Source organism: Calidris pugnax, unplaced genomic scaffold (assembly GCF_001431845.1).
Source record: "Calidris pugnax isolate Ruff unplaced genomic scaffold, ASM143184v1 scaffold206, whole genome shotgun sequence".
NCBI lineage: Eukaryota > Metazoa > Chordata > Aves > Charadriiformes > Scolopacidae > Calidris > Calidris pugnax.
In genome coordinates, this window is record NW_015090957.1 from 380,437 (window position 1) to 402,644 (window position 22,208).

Below are 22,208 nucleotides of genomic sequence, written 5' to 3' on the forward strand. Positions count from 1 at the left end.
AATGATCTCATGACCTCTGCCTCAATCTTAGTTTGGTCTGATTTCTGCAGAGATATTTAATAACGTGTATGGCACTCAATTAAACCTCAGAAGCTCATTAGGCTGGCAATCACATTTAGTATGCACATCTACTGGGAATATAGAGAGAAATGTAATAACCAAACATAATAGAGCAGATCACTCAAAGCAAGCAGCTTGCTCCCCTTCCAAACAAAAACCCCAGTGACCTTTGAAAGAGAACGATTAAACAAACGAAACAAATCAAGGTTTTCCACTGAAACTTACTCATCAAACCTTGGACTCCTCCCTTCCTTGTGGCAACTGGGACTGGAGGAAGAGGAGTTGCTGGGGAAGGCAGTGCTCAGCTCAGATCTCTTCTGAGATAAAAACACACATGTTTTCCCAAGGGGAAAAAAATATGTCATAAGAGGCAAGTACCAGGGCCCTAAAGTGCTCTTAGCATTAAAAAAGGGAGGGAATAAAAAGGAAAAGATGCTGAAAACACAGATAAGCAGGTACCTGAATCCTGTGCAGGGCACACGGACGCCACTTGTGATGAGAGCTTGTCCCACCTGAATTCAGCTGGTGCATCTGGAAATACTGCCCTGAACTGGGGGGTAATGGGGCTGCCCTGGACCAGCAACGGTGTCGGAGAAGCCACATCTGTACAGGAGGTAGGGTGGCTCAGAAGAAGACCTTGGTTTCCTGACAGACACATGGAGGGAGGAGAGAATTAAAAAACAACAATAAAAGAGCACTTACATTTTTAGAGAAGCTGTGCTGCAGTGAAAGGCTTCAAATTCTATGTTAATATCCCTCAGTGTAACACTAATATTTTATCATCATATCACATCACATCATATTAATCAATCATATCATACCTAGAAGAATGCCAATATAGCCCCAAGACTGAAGAAGAGACTGGACAGGAATACCAGAAACAGAGGAATGTTTTTTCTTATGATAATGCTGCAAAGGAAGATTATTTTTTGTAGAGTACCACGGTGCTGCTTTAAGCAGTTACTTTGTCCTGCAGCCTGTCTGCAGGGAGAACCGCTGCGGCTGGAAATGAGAGTGAAGACACCTGGATGATGTTAATGGTGCCGCCACTGACTTCGGGCTGACAGCTCTAAACGGGGAGGACAGCTCTTCTAAGTGCTTGTTGTCAGAGGCTGAGTTACTATTAAAGAGGTTTTCCAACAAGGATTTAAAGCAAACAGAGAACAGAGAGGCTTTATCAGACGACAATAAAATCCAGAGCGATGAGCCGGTGGCAGAGTCCAGCTCTCACATGTCCTGCATGTTCCCAGCCATGGAGGACATGGAGGAGGAGGTCGAGGTGATGACCACCCTACGGTAACGACCACCATCTGGAGGCAGAACAGAGAAACCAGGGACACCCTTGAGTCCTCGCAGCCACGCGAGTGGCCCTGGATCTGCTTTGCGTGTTGATTCACAGCTTGGAAGAAGGTCCCAAACCACAAATCCTGCAGTCAAACGCCGTACCGAGCTCATTTACTCAGACTTCGTGCAGGGAGTTAGACTTTTTGTCCATTATTCTATTTATTACCAGACGTGAAAATAATAACTCCTTCAGCCGAGGCTACACAACCACAATCAGTCAATTCAGTCCATGGTGTAGACGTTCTCCTGGACTTCAAACTTCACTGGACGGTTTCTGAGAACAACTTTTCCTGTCTTTGCTCAGCTAAGAAACTCCATCCCATCCTGGCAGACAACGATCTGGATGCAATTTCTCACATTATAGGCCCTCTCTGTGAGACTGCAGCAATAAATATGCCATGGGATGATGCTGTTAGCATGTGCAGAGCTCCAGTTGATGCAAAGCATGTATTTTGTCAGCAGTTCGGGTGTTGGGAGGCACCACACAGCTTCTGGGACTTCCCCATGAGTGGCAAAGCCTCTTTGAGGAGACTGGTCTTCATCTGCAAAGCATTTCACAGAAATGCTGGTCCCTGAAGCGACCTGTAGAGCTCGATGCTGAAACTTCTGCTGTGCCACACGTGTCCCCTTGGTAAGGGGACAGGAGACCCAGCAACAGGATGGATACCTGTCCCAAAGCTCAGCGTGCTTCTGGGAGACCTCCAGGCTCCATAGGTGACTAAATATAAAGAAGGACATAGTTCTGAGCAAGGGAATAGCTCTTGGTGTCTCTGGGTCTTAGATAGGTTTCTGATGCGTGGCTACAAGAATAGACCAGACTGACCTGGCTCGACGGCTACTTATCTGCTGGATGGGGCCTTACTGAAGCCTGCTTGTCTCAAAAAATATGCTGTCATGCCAGTCGTTAATCTCCCAGGTACAAAGTTGGCATTCAGAAATGCTGGAGGCTCATTGGGTTGCAAAATCTCCAAAAAAAAAAAAAGTTTGAGAGGCTTTGGTACAGGAGTGACTGGGTGTTTCAGAACTGACCACAGAGGCAGATTGTGGTGCGGCTCCACATGGTGGGCTTCAGCTTCCAGATGCAGTTTAACGCATCCCCATCACCAAGAAAACCACTAATGCTGAAGTATTTAAAGGAAAAAAAAAAAAAAAGCAGGCGGCCCATGTTTCCCTGCTGCCTGGGTTTCCTCTCCAGTTGCTAATTATGAACCCTACAAAATCAACCAAAATGCATTTACGGCTTTGAATGTGTCACGACTTTGAATCGCACCACAGAAAGTCCAGGTTGCAGCTTTGTTTCTCTTCCCAGATCTCATGTTTGCTCATTAATTAGTGCTAGTTTCAGGAGATTAGATGACTTTTTAATGTTTCCCATGTAAAAAGAACATAAAGTGAGTTTTTTGTTTTTTCCCTTCGCAAATGGAAAAGGAAAAGCAAAGAGACCTTTTTCATTTATACGCAGCTATTTTTTAATTTTCTTTTGAAAAATGTTGCCAGTACCCAGAAGTGTCAAATTCTAACACGCAGGGGGAATAATGTTGTTTTTTAGCTGGTAATAGTCTGTGTTTTTGTGGCTGACTATTGGGAAATTTTTAACATATTTCTTCATCCTGTATTTTCAGGAGATGAGATGACTTTTTAATGTTCCAGGGTAGAAAACCCCATAAAGAAAGTGCATCTTATTCTCAATAATTTTAAGGACATCTTTTACTTAGAAAGCAAAAGTAATTACATAATTGGGACAGCTTTTACAATTAACAACCAGAAACCTAACAATATGGCATTTTGTAAGGAATTGAGCTATTTGCATCCCTGCTGCCTGGGTTTCCTCTCCAGTTGCTAATTATGAACCCTACAAAATCAACCAAAATGCATTTACGGCTTTGAATGTGTCACGACTTTGAATCGCACCACAGAAAGTCCAGGTTGCAGCTTTGTTTCTCTTCCCAGATCTCATGTTTGCTCATTAATTAGTGCTAGTTTCAGGAGATTAGATGACTTTTTAATGTTTCCCATGTAAAAAGAACATAAAGTGAGTTTTTTGTTTTTTCCCTTCGCAAATGGAAAAGGAAAAGCAAAGAGACCTTTTTCATTTATACGCAGCTATTTTTTAATTTTCTTTTGAAAAATGTTGCCAGTACCCAGAAGTGTCAAATTCTAACACGCAGGGGGAATAATGTTGTTTTTTAGCTGGTAATAGTCTGTGTTTTTGTGGCTGACTATTGGGAAATTTTTAACATATTTCTTCATCCTGTATTTTCAGGAGATGAGATGACTTTTTAATGTTCCAGGGTAGAAAACCCCATAAAGAAAGTGCATCTTATTCTCAATAATTTTAAGGACATCTTTTACTTAGAAAGCAAAAGTAATTACATAATTGGGACAGCTTTTACGTATCTCTTTCTGTTCAATTAACAACCAGAAACCTAACAATACGGCATTTTGTAAGGAATTGAGCTATTTGCATACTTTGCTCAGGATTTCAGTGTGTGCTGTCCATCCCTGGGACAGGGCAGGTGGCTCAGAGGCCGCCCCATCCACAGCACCTGTGATTTTCTGTGATTTTCAGAGCATTGGCAGGGCTGGGTCATTTATGAAGACAATTGGCTTTGCTGGAGGTTGGGGAGGTTTCAACCCTGCCTGGCTGAACCTTCCCAGCAAAGGAAACTCAGAACACGTTGGTCCCTGCACCTTCCTACAGAGCTGGAAAATAACCCACAAACTAAAGAATATCTCATGGTGCAACCTTGAGGCTGCTCCTCTGTGGTCAAGGTAGCATGGAAGATATATTTCAACTAGGGCAGGAGGTAGGCATCCAAAAGATGCACGGGCACCCTGACACTGACCTGGCTGCTCCACTCAGGGCATTTGGTTCCCAGCTGTGCCTGAAGGGTAAAAGCTCATTAGCTAACGAGCTCACGCCCGGTGCTGTGCTGGTCTGAGCTTCAGAGCTGGCTGGGGGTGGAGAGGGAGGTCTGCTCTGGGCTTAGAGAACCTGACTCCCAGACCACACGAGTTTGACTTTGTGCGCGCAGGAATTCATAGCGAATTCCTAGAGCTCCTGTGCCGGCGCTTTCCACCAACCCTGAGCCGGGATGTTGGGGTCTGATTCTGCTTACTCTTAACCCAGCAAAGCCCAGGAAAACCTCAGTAACTCCATTGAGGTTTCTGCTTTGGACACTGCTGTGAGAAGAGAATGAAACCCTGGTGGTGCAGCTGGAGCAGCCCTGCGAGCCAGAGATGCTCTTTCTAAGCCCTTTGGACCAGCAGACAGGCACGGATGCTTGTGGAGATGCCCTTGTTCCTGCAGCTCATCTCACTGAGCATCTCCTGTGTGTCCTTAGCCTGGTCAGTGGAGAGACCAGAGGGGCTGAGGAAGGTGAAGGTCCCAAACATCCTACAGGATTTCATCCCTTGATTTTCAAACCACCGAGTCACCTTCTCAAAACCGAGAGCACCGCACAAGCCTGGGGACACAGAGCCACCCCCTGTGCCCTCCTCTCCATCCCCACACCAGTCACAACCCTTCCCAGCAGGACAGGGATGACCCTCGCTGCTGCAGCTCCCTCCTGCTGCTCCGTGACATCCCTCAATATTTACAGACGTGACTAAGGACACAAGCCCAGGTCTATTTCTTGATCCCTCTGTGCCTATGAAACAAGCCTCCCTGGGCACTTTCCTTCTGGGAGTAAACTGTCATTTTTCACCACATAAAATTTTATAAGTTTCAAGCGAATGGAAAATGGATTTTATTATTTTATTTTTTTATATCTTTTTTTTTTCTTCTTCTTTTTTTTTTCCCCCTGAATGTTTTATGGCTGCGAAAACAGAATTTGTGGTTTGAACTGTTAAGGTTTGATGCAGAGGGCTATGGAACCTTTTATGTAACCCGCTGGCCTGAATAATTATCAAAATATTTTGCTTTCCACTCTTTCTAAGCCTCTGCATCAGAAAAAAAATAGCGTATGCAACCTTTTGACCACAAAATAATAATACTAAGAAAGCCCCCTTCAGAAGCCGCGCTCGCGGAGCTGCCCCGGGGAAGGCCAGTAGCTGCCGGCGGCCGTGGGGCCAGGGCTTATCGGTCCTGGGGTGGGGAGAGGGGACCCGGGGGATGCAGGGATGGACCTCACCTCCAGAAGGACTTTCACACAAAGCTGCTGGTTTCAGGGGGTGAGGAAACGGGTCTTTGCTGGGATTAGAGACACGCGGGAGAGCCACGGCTGGCTCAGCTGACAGCAGGGACAACTTTCAGGTTTTCAAAGCATCAGGTTTTCATATGCACATCATGTATGATCTAGCTCTGAGAAGCCCCTCGGAGCTACTTCAACTCCTCTGCCCTTCATTCAAATACTATTTCTATTATTATCATTATTAGCCTGACAGAAGTATTCAAAATCCATCACACATAGTGGGGTAAAAGGCACTACCAGCAATTAGAAATCCTCTAAGGAGAGATGGCTTTGGCACACACTTACACGGTGCCAGAAACGGGGACAAATCCAGTGCCCAGCACAGATTTTCATAATGGAATGAACAGTTATCAGTGGGGAGGGATTTGTCTCTCTGCTCCAGGACAGGGCTGACGCTGGGAACTCCATCCTGGCAGGATGCAGTGCCCTTTCTGCCCGGATCCTGCTGCTCCTCTGCCCTGAGCTCACAGGGATCGATGTAGCAGGGAAATGGGAACACTTTTCTAGCAGGCACAGCATGAAGCATGAAAAAACTCCCCCATCTCCAGTGCCTGGTTGTTATTTTACCCCCAGAAAGAGTACAGTCTCTTAAAGAAAAGGCATCGCACTTCCACCCGTCCCTGCAACTCTGCTTTTTACTGTTTTATGTTTACTTACAATTCTAGATGTTTAAATATAGAATTTTAAATGCTTTTAGAGTGAAGGTGTGCATTGTGTATTTTCACATAGCAAGTAGGGAATTGCTATTTCCAATCTGACCCATTAATTTAATCTTTAAATGGAAAGTTAGGGGTTTGATTGCATTAATGATTTTCTTACATCTTTCCTTTCCTAGAAAATACGTTGGATTTTTTTTCTTCCATTTTTTTTTTCAATCCTCTGATCTTTCAGACAACATTTTTATTGCTAGAAATCTGAAAGAAATGTTAAAAACATTTTTTTATAAAAAGTAAAAGCGGCCAGCAAGGGCATTCTTTCTCATCAGCTCACACAGAGATACAGCAGTTGCTTCTCCTAAAGCCTGAAGATGGCAAAAGCTATTTTAAAAATGCTGCATCAAAGGGAACTAAACTCAGGCAATTTCAACATTAAAAACTAAGGGATGCTCTGCCTGTCCTGGGAACAGCAGGAGGATGCCCCATCCTCAGCCCAGCTGATGTGCTGCAAGTCTTGGTCTAACCCCACGAGCAACGTTCATGCCATTTTGGACAAGATTTAATCAGGAATGGCTCAGTTATCGCTGGTTTTACCTTGGGGCAAGGGAAATGGGCTTGATGACCTCTAAGGGTCACTCCCCATCCTAGAGCTCGGGATTTTTCATGCCTCCAAGGGGGTGAAGGATTTTTGCTCTGGCCCCTGTGAGCCCTCCCTGCATCCTCTCCTCCCGGCTACCTGCTGCCCAGGGCAGGGAACACCATCTCCTTCTGCTTGTGACAGCTCTCAAACACACACAGCCTCACAGGAATCAAACATCCTCTCCAACATGAAGATACCTGCTCTCTGACCTTTGCAGAATTATCTTTTTGTTTGTTTGTTGGGTTTGGTTTTTTTGAGAGAGTTCAGTGCCGGCACTCTTTGTTTCCATTTTTTGCCTTCAAAACAAAATAAACCCCAAGAAAACGGTTTCTCTTTTTCTGTTGAGCTCTCCCACAGCGAAAGGTGGGCTGAGGACAACCAGGAGTGTGGAGGTTACCGAATCCCTTCTGCACACGTTGAGCAGATGTCTGCTCTGCATGGAGGGTTTCCTCCCAGGACACTGCTTGGTCCCACACACTCTGCCATGAGGCATCTTCTGGAGTAAGTTTTCTCAGCCCCTCCCTTTCCACGTGCTGAAAGTAAGGAAATTATGGGGGATTATGTGATGGGTTGCCCTTTGTGTGTCCCCTGTGGAGCAGGATGGGGAAGAGCTCAACCTTTCCTTGGTGTAAATCAAAGCAATTCAGTGAAATTCATGGGACAGCAGCAGTTCAGCTGAGAAGAAGACAGTCCAAGCCTAAGGTTCCACCCTTGCACCCAGGGTCAGGCTTTGGTCCATCTTCTGCCTTACAGCACTAATTAGACAGGGTTGTTAGGGAAAGGTGATGGTGGGGGAAGAACGGGAAATTTGTCACTGATCTCATTCTTGTGAGCACCCACAGCAGGATGAGAATGGACAGAAATCCCAATTAGATGATTAATTTAGCTCCTTGAGCAGATTTTAGCCTTTGGCCCTGGAGCCTGAAGCAGCACTTATTGCTTCAGGTCTGCCATGCTTGGCTGATTACTGGCTAATTGAGGCTTTTCACTGAAAGGCCTGGAAACACCAGCTAACCTGGAGGAATGTGTCTTATGCCCTGGAGTCATCCTTGCTGGCTCTGCCTCCCTCCTGCTTCACCCAGCAGTTAAAAAGAGCTGAAAAATAGAAAATAGCTGGGGGAAAAGCCTCCCAGGCAGAGGAACAGGGATCCCAGGGGAGGAAAAGGGACTTCAAAAGGCTGGTGTCAGCAGGATGCTCCCTTCCCTTCTGGTGGCTGTGCCAAAAACCATCTGGCTGAGCAGAGCCAGAAAGCCCTCCTCAGAGTTTAATAAGAGCACTCAATGAGGGGTCCCAAAACCACCCCCCAGCACAGGTCCATCCACGCTGGAGCTGTGATTCCTGCCAAGGTGAGGAGGTTTCCAAAGCCCAAGGGTCCCTGAGGCACACGCAGGCGAGTGATGCTGCACATGCAGGGATGTGCTGGGAGGGTGGCATTCCCACTGTCCACGACTGGGACCAGTCCCCACACATTCACCATTCACACAGCCCCTACAACCAGCTCCCAAATCTCCACGTGATGCCTTGTGTCCTTCCTCCCTCCCCTCTCTCTGCAGGTCAGCAATACTCAGTTGCTATCCTGAAGTATTTAGTGACGTTTTGCAGAATCCTATGAAAAAAAACCAAAACAACCCTCTTCGCCTCCTTTCTGTAGGGAATGTTCTACAGAAATGGCTGGTTACAATTTCCCTGGATTTCAGGTACAAAACACTGTGCCTTCCCTTGCCTCCTAAATCAGTCAAATGCTACAAGTACTTCTCGCTTCAGTGGCAGAAATGCATTACACCTTGGGCAATGTCCAGAATAAGAGCATTTTCTTCCTTTACAGCACTAATTGAGAAGTTTATAAGCCTACAAAAAAATATTCCATAGCTCCTAGGGCTTCCTATAGTGTTGTACACCTTGAAGGTCTATTTTCTGAAAAATCACACCGTGACTCACTGCAAAATGGGGACCAGGGTGTAGAAGCAGGGGAAGGGGACAGGTCTCCTCTCAGACTAGTTCATCTGTGAAAAAGCGAGGCTTTGACTCAAGGGAATCCAGCAAAGATTTTTATACTTGTCCACCAGACACAATGAAAACCTTCACTTCCAGCCCCAGATGTGCCCAGTTCCAACTGCACCTCAAACAAGGCTCCCTTGAACATCTGCCATGTTCCTCTACACATGAAAACAGTGATTTCAAACAGTGGCTTGATTTTTTTTTAAATTAAAAAAACCCTACTCAAAAATGACCAGCTGTATTCACTGGTAACATCAACCCTAAGCAACACTACGCATTCAGAGGCAAGCTGAAAACCACCCACTTCTATGAGAAAACAAATGCAGTGTAAGTGATATTTTTCATAGCACCAGAGAAGGGTTTGGGTTGGAAGGGACCTTAACGATCAATAGTCAACAGAAGATTTTTCACACCAGAGCAATGAATCCTCTGAGCTTGCACACCTGATGCTCTTCATTAACCTGCACCTTTGTGAGCCTTGGATGAAGAATTCAGATTTTTGGGACCATTATGAATAATCATGAAGACCAGAAATAAGCCTGATTTTTATGGGAAAAGCCAAAAATTTTTCCACTCTTGCTTACCTCCAGAGCAGGGACTTCCAATCATAACATGGCATGCTGGGAAGCTCGCAATTAGTAACAAGTGCTGGAAATCAGGCTGCTCCTCCCTCTCAATCACGGCGGGTCGATGTCAATCCCCGTGCAGCTGACAACTTTTAGCAGGTTCCTTGTAACAAAGCAGTCTTACAAGGGCAGAGCTGAAATAGCTCTGCTCCACAGGCTCACGAGGTAGGGTTTTTTTTTAGCCTGATTAGTGGGGGTTCTTTTTCACCAGTGTAACTGGATTTCATCCCTACGCAGCACTGCCCAGTTAGAAGTGGGTTGCAAAAATAACTACTTTTGCCAAGATATCCTAAACACCATTTTTATAGGTAGAATATGCAATCCAGACCCTCAGCTGGTGGAATTTGGCATTGCTCCACCACAGCCAGTGCAGGGACGCTGATTTACACCAGCGAGGGAGCCAGCCCGTGAATTTTCTCAGCCTATTTGGTTATCTCCATCTTCCTCCAACACAGTGTTTGGGTTTGTTTCAACCCTACTGTAGGACCAGACCTGGTTTGGAGCATGGAGAGTGATTAATCTGCCTCTGCATAGGACCCTACTGCTGCTTCAGGGACTCAGAGGATACTTTTGATTCCTGTTTGCAAAGGGACAACCTCAAACTGCTGGAACTGGAAATCCCAGCCTTGTTCTTCTGTTTCTTTCCTGACCTTGCTTCTCTCCCTCCTCCACAGGCAACAGGGAAAAGGATGAAGATGGGTAAAAAAAAAAACAACACCCTTTCCTTTTTATGGAGAGTCTTTAGAGTATTTCAGGAAATAATGATCTCAGTAAAACCCAGACCTCACCGAATTGATGGACAGCCTGAGGAACAGGCAGGGAGGTGCCAGAGTCAGAATCCTAGAGAGAATGAGGCCCTCAATTACTGCAGTGATATAATTAATTAATTTATGGCTGTAGCCAGACAGCAGCGACAGCAATATTGACTGACTTCACTGCAATCTACATTGCTGACTAATGCTCATATCAACACCTACAGCAACAACCAGCCACCAGCCCCTTTGCTGGCTGAGGTTTAGCTTGATTTCTCCAGAGAGAACCTTTCCAGATCATTTGAACTAATTGAGGTAATGGAGAAATTGTTCTCATGCCAAAACACTTTCTTTTTTTTTCCCTCCCCCTCTTCTTTTGGTAAGATGATAATATTTAGAAAGCTTCTGGCTACTACTTAAAGGAGCAGGGCAGTGCCTTTAGGAGCAGCTCAGTGCCTTGCTGCCACGCTTCATCCTCTCAGGGTACCAGCAGCCAAACTGTACCCCAATTTCTGCTAAAGCAACGGGAAACACCCCTTCAGGATGAGTGTGTTGCCCACTGATCGTGACAATTATCAGGAACCAGCATTTACAGCCTCTCTGGACATGGGGGCCGAGGGTGGCAGCAGTGTGGTTTCCATCAGGGCTGTCAGAGGGGGGATGTCCCTCGGATCTTCACCTCCCACCTTGTGGAGAGGGTCTGCCCGAGACAGGGGCTCATCCCTCACGTAGGGATGCACCTCAGGCACATTTTTAGACACCAAAAGACCATTAAATTCTTGTCCTAAATCAGTGCCTCAGTTTACCAGGCCGCTTACTCCAACTTGGTGGCTCTGTTTGCTGGGGTATCGCTAATATGGCACATTTAACCAGGACACTCTGGTGTTCTCTGGGACTTCCCACATTGTCCCACACTTTGTCATCGGTTGTGTAACTCTGAACACACCGAGAATGGGTTGTTCTGGGACAGCACATTGAATGGAAGCTGAAAAATTCATCTGTGACTGGAATAGCTGCTGTACAAAAAGCTACCCAGATGGGTCCTACACAAGCTTGGGATCTCAGTAGGACAGCACTTTCAGAAAACATGTTGCTTCTTGCAAGTTGGGTAACACAGGGATCATTGCCAGGCAATCTGGATGGCTCAAGGTTTTAACAGACTGATTGCTCCCAGCAGGAGCCTCAGCCCTTGGAGAAATGCTCCGTAAGCAAGTGTCCTGCGTGTCCGAGCCAGACTCATCAGATGCTGGGGGAGGGAAAAGGAAAAACTAGAAGAAAACCCAGGATTGGACAATGCTGGGACAGCAAACTGCCTTTTGGAGCAGATCCCCCAGTCCAGGCAGGCAGCAGCATGAAGGGTTTCCTCAAAAATACAAAGGAGGGAAATCTTTTCCTGCCTATAAGGGAACCAGCCTGAAGTCTCCAGGAGAAGAGCCTGGAAAGCAGTGGAGAGGGCTCCTCCCCAGCCTGCTCTGGGCAGCACCATCCCCAAAGTCCTTTGCCTTCAAGATGTGTGGGCTGGTGGAGTCTGAGGACAGAAATGCAACACTGGGTGGGCCAGCCCAGGTTTTAATTTTTTTTTTTTTTTTTTGAGAGTCTTAGGTGACTTGAGCAAAAACTGTGCAAGGGACTGCTCCATGAAAGAGATTATTAAATTCCAGTGCCTGAAAATTTACTTTTAATTTTTTTTTTTTTTTTTGCTATAACACAGATATAAACCACTCATTTTCATGTTTCATAACTTTTTCTTAAAGCACATTTTTGATTTGTGTCCAAAGACGTAGCCAGCCCCCAGACGAAGCCTGTGTGTGCTCGTACACGTGTGGATGGTTGAGAGAGAGACATTAACCCCCATCTCTGCAGAACCAGCTCCCCCAGCTCCTGTTCTCCTGTCCCCTGCCTGCTCACCACGTCCCCTATTAGATATTGCACTGATGTTAATGGACAACATTTGGAGAGGAGAGAAAAATCAGCTGAATGCTGATTTTGCTCCACGTGAACGTTAATTACACCAGCATTAATCATAGCAGAGTGTCTAGAGGCCTCTAGTGTCCAGAAGCTACAAGAACTAGGCCAGCACCTCCATATAGGGCAGGGACACTCCTGGTCTAGAGCCACACTAAAACAACCAGGAGCAGGATGGGGTGGGGGGACGGAGCAGCAGGAACCTGATGGAAACTCATTGCTTCTCTTTGCTACAATAGATGGTTTACCCAGGAAAAAAAAAAAAAAAGTTATCTTCATGGGTAGGGGCTTTTCCAGTACTGACACACAGACTAAATCATTCAACACACAGAAGGCTGTAACTCCATGATTACACATTCATGTCAACATGAGCTACCTGTGCTCCATTCCCCTGTGGGTGATCTCTGCAAAACCCCACTAAAACAGCACGTTTCTTGGTGTCTACTAACATATGAGGCAAGAGAAGTCCTTACCTTCATCATATGGGAGTTCCTAGACACTCAGAATTCCCCAGGGTGAGGCCTTTGACACTGCAAGGATTTGGATGCTCACTCTTGGAGAGAACAGCACTGAAGGCAGAACCATCCTGGGGCAAATGCTTCCACCTGGGGAACAGGGAGAAAATGGGAAATTAGATTCTTTTGGTTCCCCATGCAAATACCCTAGCTGTCAACAATATCTGAGATGAGGGCAGCAGAGGTCCCCTCTCCTCCCACTTGCCCATCCCAACAAATTGTGCTCCCCTTCTCCAGTGGTCCCACAGGGAAATGCAAATAATCAGAGGCCACTTTCTAAGGAGCAGAAAAGGCTCCTGCTTTGCCAGTAAGTCAGAATAATGTGAATTTATAAGAGCCGGTGGGGGATGGGACTCTAACAACTCACTGTTTTCCAGAACTGCTTCAATTAGCAAACATCCCATACGGGGAGAGAGAGAGAGAGAAAGAAAAGAAATTTCATGCACTGACACAGCCCCAGTCAGCGGCGATTGCTCCCAGCTCCTGCACAGGGGGAAAAAAAAACTTTCATCTCCCCTCCCTCCCTCTTGGCATTACATCAGCCAAGAGCATCCTGGGCAAGATTGTTATGCTAATGGAGCAGCCCATGAGACTGGATTCTCCTGCCCCGGGAGAGACATTCCCACCAGGTCCTAGCACTCCAGCTCATTCAAACCGGGCTGAATTGCCTCCAGAGAATAAAAGATGCAGGCTTAATTAACTACTGCTCTGGGTTCCCAATCCCAGCTCGATTGTTGTGCTGGTTGCTCTGGTTGCTAAAGAGGCAGTGCCAGGATGCCCGATGCTGGGACTGGCCCCGGCACTGGGGCTGCTGGACCATCCCCTCCTCTCCTGGGATTTATGGCTATTGTGGGGCTGCGGGTGCTGCTTTTCCGTGCCAGTGGCTCGCAATGCTCAAATCAGTCATGGAAAAAATTCGGGGCCCTTGTGCCAGTTTTATTCCCCTTTCCTTGTTTTCACTATTAGGTGCCTGTCTTTTCCGGTTTGGATCTTTTTAAGAGCTTTTATGACTCCGGACAAAAAAAAAAGAGCCAGCTTTTACATCCAACAGCATCTTTAATAGGTTTTACTAGCTGCCTATGCTACTGGTTTTGGAAAAAAAGCTGCACGCTGTAAGGCACAAAAGCAGAGAAGTACCATCTGGCCTTCCCTGACCCTCTCCCCAGCCCTCCTTGAAAGGAAAAGCCTGGCAGGGGATGGAGACGAGGGATCAAACAGCACAGACAGGGCAGCCCCGGGGTTTGGGAGGGATCCACAGTCTTCCAGGGCAGTGAACTGGGCACAGGGAAAGGAGCCTGGGCTGAGACCCTGCAGGCAAAGTCCCTTCCAGCAGCTCAGGGAAGGGGTTGCAGTCCTGCAGGGTCCTCCTGGGGACCAGCCCTGTAGCAGGGATGGAGCTGAGGTTTGTGTGTGGCTCCCCATTTCTTCAGGCTGGGCTGGAGGGAAGGGAATGGCAGGGGAGCAGCTGCTGAGATTTGGTGGTTTTTTTCTGCTGGTCAGGAAGGTGACAGTTCAGCAAACAAGTCTAAAAAAACCACAACAGGGCAGACATTTAACATTCAGAACTGCAGTTTCCCTCCTGTTTGCTGCCTGGCTCCCCCGCAGCCTCTGTTTTTTCTCTGCACCTTTACACTGTTCAGAGAAAATAAGGTTTTAAGCCCTGGAACTGGGCTGCCACCTTCCCCCCAGATCTGACCGAGATGTGACAGCCTTGGACAAACTCACACAGGCTCCATGAAAATAGGAGGCTGGGAAAAAAGAGAGAGCACGATGGCAAGGGCACCGCAGAGGAAAGCACAACTGCTGTTAGCCACCAGAGAATCTACCTGTGGCAAACTGCATCCTGGGAGCCAAGGGAAGGTCCTCAGCCACAGCCTGTCTGTGCTGACAATGGGGAATCTCCCCATTTGACATAATGCAGGAAGAACTGAGCTGCTTGCAGAGACTTTCCCCCAGCAAAGGGGATTTCCCTGCGGCAGAGCCAGGAGATGTTCACAGCAGGCACCGGGTCCGAGCTGCTCAGCATCCCCCTGGGAGCTCCCTTGCATCCTCCTGCAAACCCCCCCAGAGACCTACCCTCAAAGCAGAGGCTGCAAATAAAAAAGTGGAATAGCAGGGGCACGGGCTGTGTGGGAGCTCAGGGGGTTCACAGCAGGGTGAGGGTCCTGGGGCTGGAAGTTGTCCCATCCCGGAGGATGAAGCTCTCCCATCTGCACAGATGGGGCCCTGCCCCTCCAGTTAATCGGCAATTAGAGCTGGAGAGGGCACTTAATGGTGCTGTGTATTAGCTTATCTCAACTGGCAGATCAAGGAGGAGACCACTTTAACCATGAAGCTGGTTTATCTCCTAGGGAGAAGTGGAGTATTTCTTTCTCTGTCCCCTGCCCCTGTGATTTATAGCGACCTGACATTTGCATTTACACCCGTAAACCAGGTTCTGACAAGAATCTCATTAAAAGTTGCTATAAATCAGTTCCTCCGACAAGCATCTTTTTACTGCCTTTGGAAATGATAGATGTACCTTTTCTGGGACTTAGGCACACGCATGTACACACAGGGACGGACACACATACTAACACATGCTTTTAAAAAACCTTGGCTCAACACCCGGAGAGGTTTTTCCAGGGCTGAAATCCTAGTCACGCTCAACAGCGGGGGGAAAATGCAAGTTAAGAGTTATAGACACGGGAGAAGAGAGGCACTCAATGAGAAGTGAGATGGGTCACCTGCCAGAGGGATCCAGGGATCTCTTCCAGACCACAGAAGCTCCGGAGGCAGTGGCTTATCACACCCACCGGGCTCAAATGGCGTGAAAGTTGGGACGGGGCAGGAGCCAGATGGTATATGGATATGTATATTTTTAAGAAAAGCTAGAACTAAACCTTTTGGAGATTACATTCAGAAAGTACTCAGATGTTAAAATGAGAAAGAAAAGCCAGTTAAAGTTGGTCAAAGTACAAAATTAAAAGAAAATAAACAGTTTAGAAGCGGCAGCTACAGCCCTCACAGGAGAATAACTCCATTTTCAAATCCTTGCAGATGCTATTTCAAAGATCAAGCATGAAAGAGCCTGATTAAGGGGAAATTATTATTATTATTCTGTGTAAAAGAACAGAAACACACACAAAACCCCCCTCCTTACCACTTACCATTTGTGACCTAATACTAAGGACTTCTTCAAGTAGATACACGGCAGGTATTTGAAGTGAGCTGGACGTGCCCGTAGCCCTGGTCCCTCAGGAACACAGCAACTCAACATTTTTCTCCAAAAGCCTCTGCAATCCCACAGCTGCTGAGCATGGCTTTATTTATACACACCAGCATTTCCTGCAAGGCACTGGCTTTACCTGGATTTAGGTATCGAGTAAATAACTCTTCCTTGAGGAGAAAGTTCTACATTAATTTCACCTCTGAAATGAAGCAGCTCAGCTGGGATGAGTGTTTTCAAGTGCTCCTGACCCTGGCATGGAAGGCTCTAATTCCACTCTCAATCGTAAAATGCTGACGATTGAGCCTTTGCCTGTTATCAACATTTGGCTCATGGTTTTCCTTTACAAAAGCTGTTGGATGGTGAAAGAAAGGATGGGCATTAATTCTGTCTATATATCAAGCCTTCAAGTCTTGGAGGATGTAGGTTCTCCTTCTAGAAGATTACCAAAGGCAACAGAAACAAGACACCTCCCTGCAGGACCTAAGACGTGGATGGCACTCGTTCCACTTGGCTACATCTTCTCACTTGCCAATCACATGATGCCTCCTGACAAAACGAGAAGGTCATTTCCCCATTTTGCCATCACAATGTGGTCTAAAAATAAACTCTTGCCTTAAAAAATATCTCCATTGGCCTTAAAGAGAGAGAGGGGAAAAAAAGAGGAAAAAAATTGGGAGGGGGAGAGGAGAAGAAAAAAAAAGAGAAGTCATAAGTTGTGCTGTTCTTCTTGCCAACATCCACAATCCCTCTTCCAAATAACCTCTCATTTACATGCATGTTTATTTAGTTTTCATGGCTGTCTGGAAGTCAGAACTTTTCCCTCCCTTCTTGTCTAAGACAAAGATGCAGAGAGGTAGAGAAATGTAACCTCCATTAGTCAGACACATCACCACGACCAACCACCATGGTCGGTCTTCCGAGTGACCAAACAACCAACTCACACGTGCTGAGGGTTTATGTAGAAGGAAGGGGTTTTAAAAATGAACTGATGAAAAACAAAACAAAGAAAGAGGGATATGCATGAGAAACAGCCCCTCCAGCTCCCTCCTAACATCCATGGCAATGTTTCCAAGATTTTTTAACCTGGCCTTGCTTTGTGGGAGGTGGTCTTTCCCCTAAAAAGCTCTGCATTGGTTTAATGAGATTTCCTTGAATACATTATTTTATTTCCCTTTATTAATTACATTGCAACTGTGCTAAATAACTCAGGGAGTCATTGGAACTAGATCATACATTACCATAGGGTCTAGGAGTGTTCTAAAGACACACTAATACTCTTACTTCTTGATAAAAAAGCTCTCAGATAGTATTTTGAAGGACAAACTGTATTCTTTGAGGATCCAGAAAGTCTAAAACACAGAATATCATTTAATTTCGAGACCAACAAAACCTGCAGTGGAGTGCGAAACGGAGTAGGTGCAATTAAATATTGAACAGGCTATTGATGTTCTTTCCCGGTATTTAAATCCCACCCCATGTGGCTCTCGTTACCCAAACACTCGCACACATGCTGAACTTTGACCATGCAAATACGCTGAAGTGGAAGTAAGAGAAATACGTCCATGCACAGGAGAAGCTGCAGTTCATGGGATCAGATCGTGTCTCTAACTTGCTGCTCCCTGTTTCCTTTTCCTGGAAGAAGGTGCTGATTTATGTGGTCTAAGAGATGATTTCCCAAAGCCTTTTATTATGGTTTTTTTCAGTGAAGGGGCAAAAAGCTTCAAATGCACGTGGGTGAGAGGGGCCAGACATGGTCGTTGCTGGTAGGTGCCACCTGTGGGACAGCTCAATGATGGAAATGGGTCAGTGTGCTCTGCAAAGCCTCAGTGGTCCTTCTGAGACTACAAAGAGCTACTGGGAAGAAAGAGTAGAGCTGTGTGTTTCTATCTATAGCAGTTATTTTTAAGCTTTCATAATTCTTCTTCTGGACCACCTGAGGGACTGAAACTGGGAAGTGCAGTCAGAACCTATCATAACCCTGGGGTATCAAATCTGGGCCTTGATTTATCCTTTAACACTGGCCTACACATAAAGAGGGAAGACTGGACTGTTTGGGGATGCCAAATACACAGGCAATTTTTTGACTTTTTAGGAAACCCCTTCCTTCAATGTCTTTAAGCTCCATCTGGCTGTGTCAGCCTGGGCAGTCAAGAAGTATTTTGGTTATCACTACCTACCTCTTAAAAGTTTATTTTTCTTTGGATGTCTAAAACTGTATAATTTCCCTGATGTGGGTGAAGCTCTACTAATATAAAAACACTTATATTCGTACAGCTTATTCCTGTATGAGAAAGGGGAATGAGCTTAGATGGTATAAGGCACCCTTATGCTGTCCACACTACAGGATATGCTGCTATAACTCCATGGGTAAAATATCACAGCCGTAGCCAACATAATTACACCAGCACAAAAGATACTGTGTGCAGACCAGAGCTACATGTGCCACTTCCTAATACTTTCATATGCCACTTTTGGCCACTGTTGTACCCCAAGTAAAACACTTCGTTCAGTCGGGTCCGAGTCGGATCCTGAGCAGCAGGGAAAAAACTGGCCAATTTACCTGGGTCAACAGATATTTCTGACATGGAAAGGCAGAGCCAGGGCAGTTGGCTCAGGGCAGTCCCCTCGTTGGAGCAAAGCGTCTCCCTTGCCTTCTGCTGATTGATGAATTTATGGTCGAGGACTCTGCTCAAGTGAGAGGTTGAGACTAGAAAGGTAGAGGTGTCCCAGGGCAAGAAAGCCAACCCATCTGAAAACCTGGATCATTTTTTGTTGTTTCTGGGGCTTGTCCTTCTCTGCCTGACAAGTTGCATGTCAACCACCATGTCAGCCATCATGGAAAAGAGAGTTTTTCTTTGAACAAACATTCAAAAGCCACTGCAATGGAGAAAAGGCCATGTGAGGTGGGAAGAGGAAGAAGACCCGCCTGCTCTGCTCCTCCATGGGTGGCAAATTCAGAACGGCTGGCACTGCTGAAGGGCTTTGTCTTTCTGGGAGAGGATGAAGGGCAACTTGGCATAAGTTCCTGCAAACTTGGGAATGAAGTGGCTCCCATTAGACTCCCTGTGAGCTTTTGGGCTGTGCAGGATTTTTTCGGATGTCTCTCCCTGTGCCTTCGTTCAACCTCTTCAAAATGGAGACAGTAGTTAAGTGAATTGCTTGGATTTGGGCCAAACAGGCCGGAATACACTGTACTCATCTAATCACGGAAGTTAAGTAGCCTTAGGCTCCTACAGTGCCTGGATGAAAGGCCAGGCCAAGCCAAGGGGTCATGGTGGAACATTAAACCAAATAAATCAAACCAGCTGGGAGACTCCATTTGCTCTCAGTGTTACTTTTCAGCTGACGGATGGGGAGGAAAAAGAAAGGAGGAGTTCATTTGCTGGCTCCCTGGGAATGGCAGCTGCTCACCCGTCTGAGGGGGAGAGAGAGCACAAAGATCAACTGCTACTATCAATCAGTCGGTCCCAGGGTGGGGAAAAGGCTGGAAAAAACCATATTGCTTCCTGAGAGACAGAAAAAGAGGAGTTTAGGGAAGGGTGGTTTGTTGTGTCCATAACTGCAGTGAGATGCAGAGGTTGGGGACTTCCTGGCTGGTTTGTGTGGCTCCTGGAGCTGCCCTGCAGGGCTGGACTCCTTGGGCTTCCGATGTCTTCCTCATCCTTTCCTGTAGCTCCAAGTGTAATAACGTGATGCTAGAAATGCTGAGTGCTCAAGAGCTGCCAGCCCAGCTGTAATGAAGGGCCTGAAGGACGCTCTGAAGACAGGCTCCAAAGTGCCAGGGAAGAAAAGGTCTAGCTTGGCATGCATCGGAGTGAAAGAAGAGAGTCTGTGTGTCTGAGGGCAAGAGCAGAGCAGAAACAATTGCTAAACTGGATTTCATCCCCGTGATATGTTCGGTCAGTCTCATACCAGCAGAGAAGCTGGTTCTGGTAACGTGCTCCTGCTGTAGGATGCTCTTATTCCCACAGTGACTTCCATACCACGGGTATGAAGAAGGGCTTGAATACAATGTTTAGTAAGACCCCATCCAGTGAGGACTCATGGAGGACAGTTGAGTAGAGTTATAATTCAGCAGGACAGGATACAGAATATGATATATTTATGAATCCCCAAAAAGTGAAACCCTAGAAAAACAAGCCTGTTGGAAATGGTTCTGAAGAACTAGGCAATGCTTTCATTGGGAGGGTCGGGTACTGTTTGCATCATAAAAAATAATCCTGAAGGCACTGTGGTGGAACTGAACCATGCAAGCTGGTAGAGCAGTAACAGCAGGAAATGTTGAGATAGTTCCTTTTCCCAGTCCCAGTTTGTCTTGTTATTTCTCTAGGAGCTGCTGAAATTATTCTTTGAAGATGTGTCTCAGGAATAACTTATTATTGTTCAATCTGAACGAGACAGAGCCATTGAAATCATAGTGCAAAGAAGAGCCCTGTATTGTCAGGGCAAAGACACCAGTGCCTCTGAAAGAGCTTGGGCTTAAAGTGCTTGTTGTATTTTGCCTTTAACTCCTCTATATGATGGCAATAATATCTTGATGTTGAAAGACACCCGTGGCTGAGAGAGAAAGTCAGGGTCCTTCATGCTGTCACACTCATTCAGATTTGTTTTTTTGTTTTTTTTTTTTTGCTGGAGTTGTGGCCAAGTTACTCCACTGGGTGGACGTACAGGCTGACCTAGTTTGGAAGCTCTTTATCCATACATCCACCCTTATCTCTTTTGGCATAGCCTTTTTGCTTTCTATTGAAGCTCTTTCCAGGTAAGTCCTATATTACTTTATATTCCCTTTATTCACCTCCACTGTGTATTTTTTTTATACTTCTTAGCATGGTGCCCTTCAAACTTGGAACGGTCCCTCTGATTTCCACTGCTCCTTCCTCTTTCCTGCATCTCTATCCGCTTTCTCCTGTTGTGCCTCTTTTAAGCTGGGAAAAATAAAAGGTAGCACATGTTTGCTTCTCCACAGGAGCGTCGCTGAGCTTGCACAGGAACAGTAGCTGTGTCTCACTCCAGCTTTCAGACGTGATAGCATGTAACCCCACGGGGGATGGACTCACACTGCAAGCGGGCATCAAACCCTGAACTGGCACATCTTCCCCGCCTTTGTCCCCTGGTAGCACTTCTTTCAGTCTCTCCTTAATTTTGCCAAGTCCATTTTTGGGGTTTTATTATCGCTATATGCATAAAAGAGAATAGTCATCATCACCAGGCTGGTTGCATGCACTGCACAAACCGCCTCCACCAGTGTACGAAGGAGGGGAAAATATTAATTCCTGCGTTAGCACACACTGCAAAAATTATGTTAAGATCACCAGGAAAAAGTGAGTCTAGTCCACATAGAGGCATAGGCACAGAAAAGTAACCCGGCCTTAGAATTCGGTAAGTTATTTGTGTGTCAGGTTTGCGAATTATTTCAATTTCTATGTTAATTATCCAATTGTTTGATCACAAAAATACGGACGCAGCATTTACCTTGCCTACTACTGTGAGGATCTCGAGTACAGAGTAATTAGGCTTGGACTCCCCAAGTGTGGAATTAACAGTATGTTTGGGTTAAACTCTTAAGACAAATCGTAGCCGGGACTTGTCTCAGCTTCCCTCTGCCCCCACAGCGTAACCAGCCTCTGCATTTGAGAATATTTTGGTCTCCAGTTCTGTTATTCTATCACTTCTTATTATTAGAAGTTTTTCTCATATCCTGATTGGTAGAAAACGTCATCATCGATTGCCAAGAATAACCTAATATTGTTTAAAAACATTATTGCTGGGGCTGACCCAGGGCATGTCGTGCTGTGAGCGGAGTAGACTTGGAATCACAAACTCCTTTCAGCTTATGGAAGCAACAAGGGCCGATGTGTTTCACGTGCTTTCTGAGGGCAAGCAGGAGGAGGAGGTTACACCCCCTTCACGTTGGTGCTTCCTGCCAGCCAGCAAAGCAGCAATGTCCCACGGCCCCAGAGAAGGCAGATGTTCCTCTTCCCCAAGGTGGGAACAGAAGGGAGAAGGAGAAAGCCCAGAGCTGAGGGAGACGGAGATGTTCACGCTTCTGTTTTGCCTCCCGTGTCGTTGTCTCCATCACCAGCAGGTCTCGCTGAGGGCTGGCAAACTCCTTTTCAAAGAAAATAAAAGCATCTCACAACATTTGCGTAAAACTCGAACCACATCTTTAGGGATTTTGAGAAGACCTGGATCGCATTAGGAAAGTTTTGCCGTTATATTTCCCCCTCATCTCCAGTTACTTCCTGCC

The 22,208-nt window shown here is 46.2% G+C and overlaps 1 long non-coding RNA gene across 1 annotated transcript; it reads right to left on the minus strand.

Moving 5' to 3' along the window:
* Positions 1-285: 285 nt before the first annotated feature.
* Positions 286-12,872, minus strand: LOC106893892. Its single transcript, XR_001413195.1, has 3 exons — positions 12,709-12,872; positions 520-705; positions 286-377 (listed from the first exon to the last, which is right to left on the minus strand). It is a non-coding gene; the product is annotated as an uncharacterized LOC106893892 (long non-coding RNA).
* Between the last annotated feature and the right edge of the window lie 9,336 nt (positions 12,873-22,208).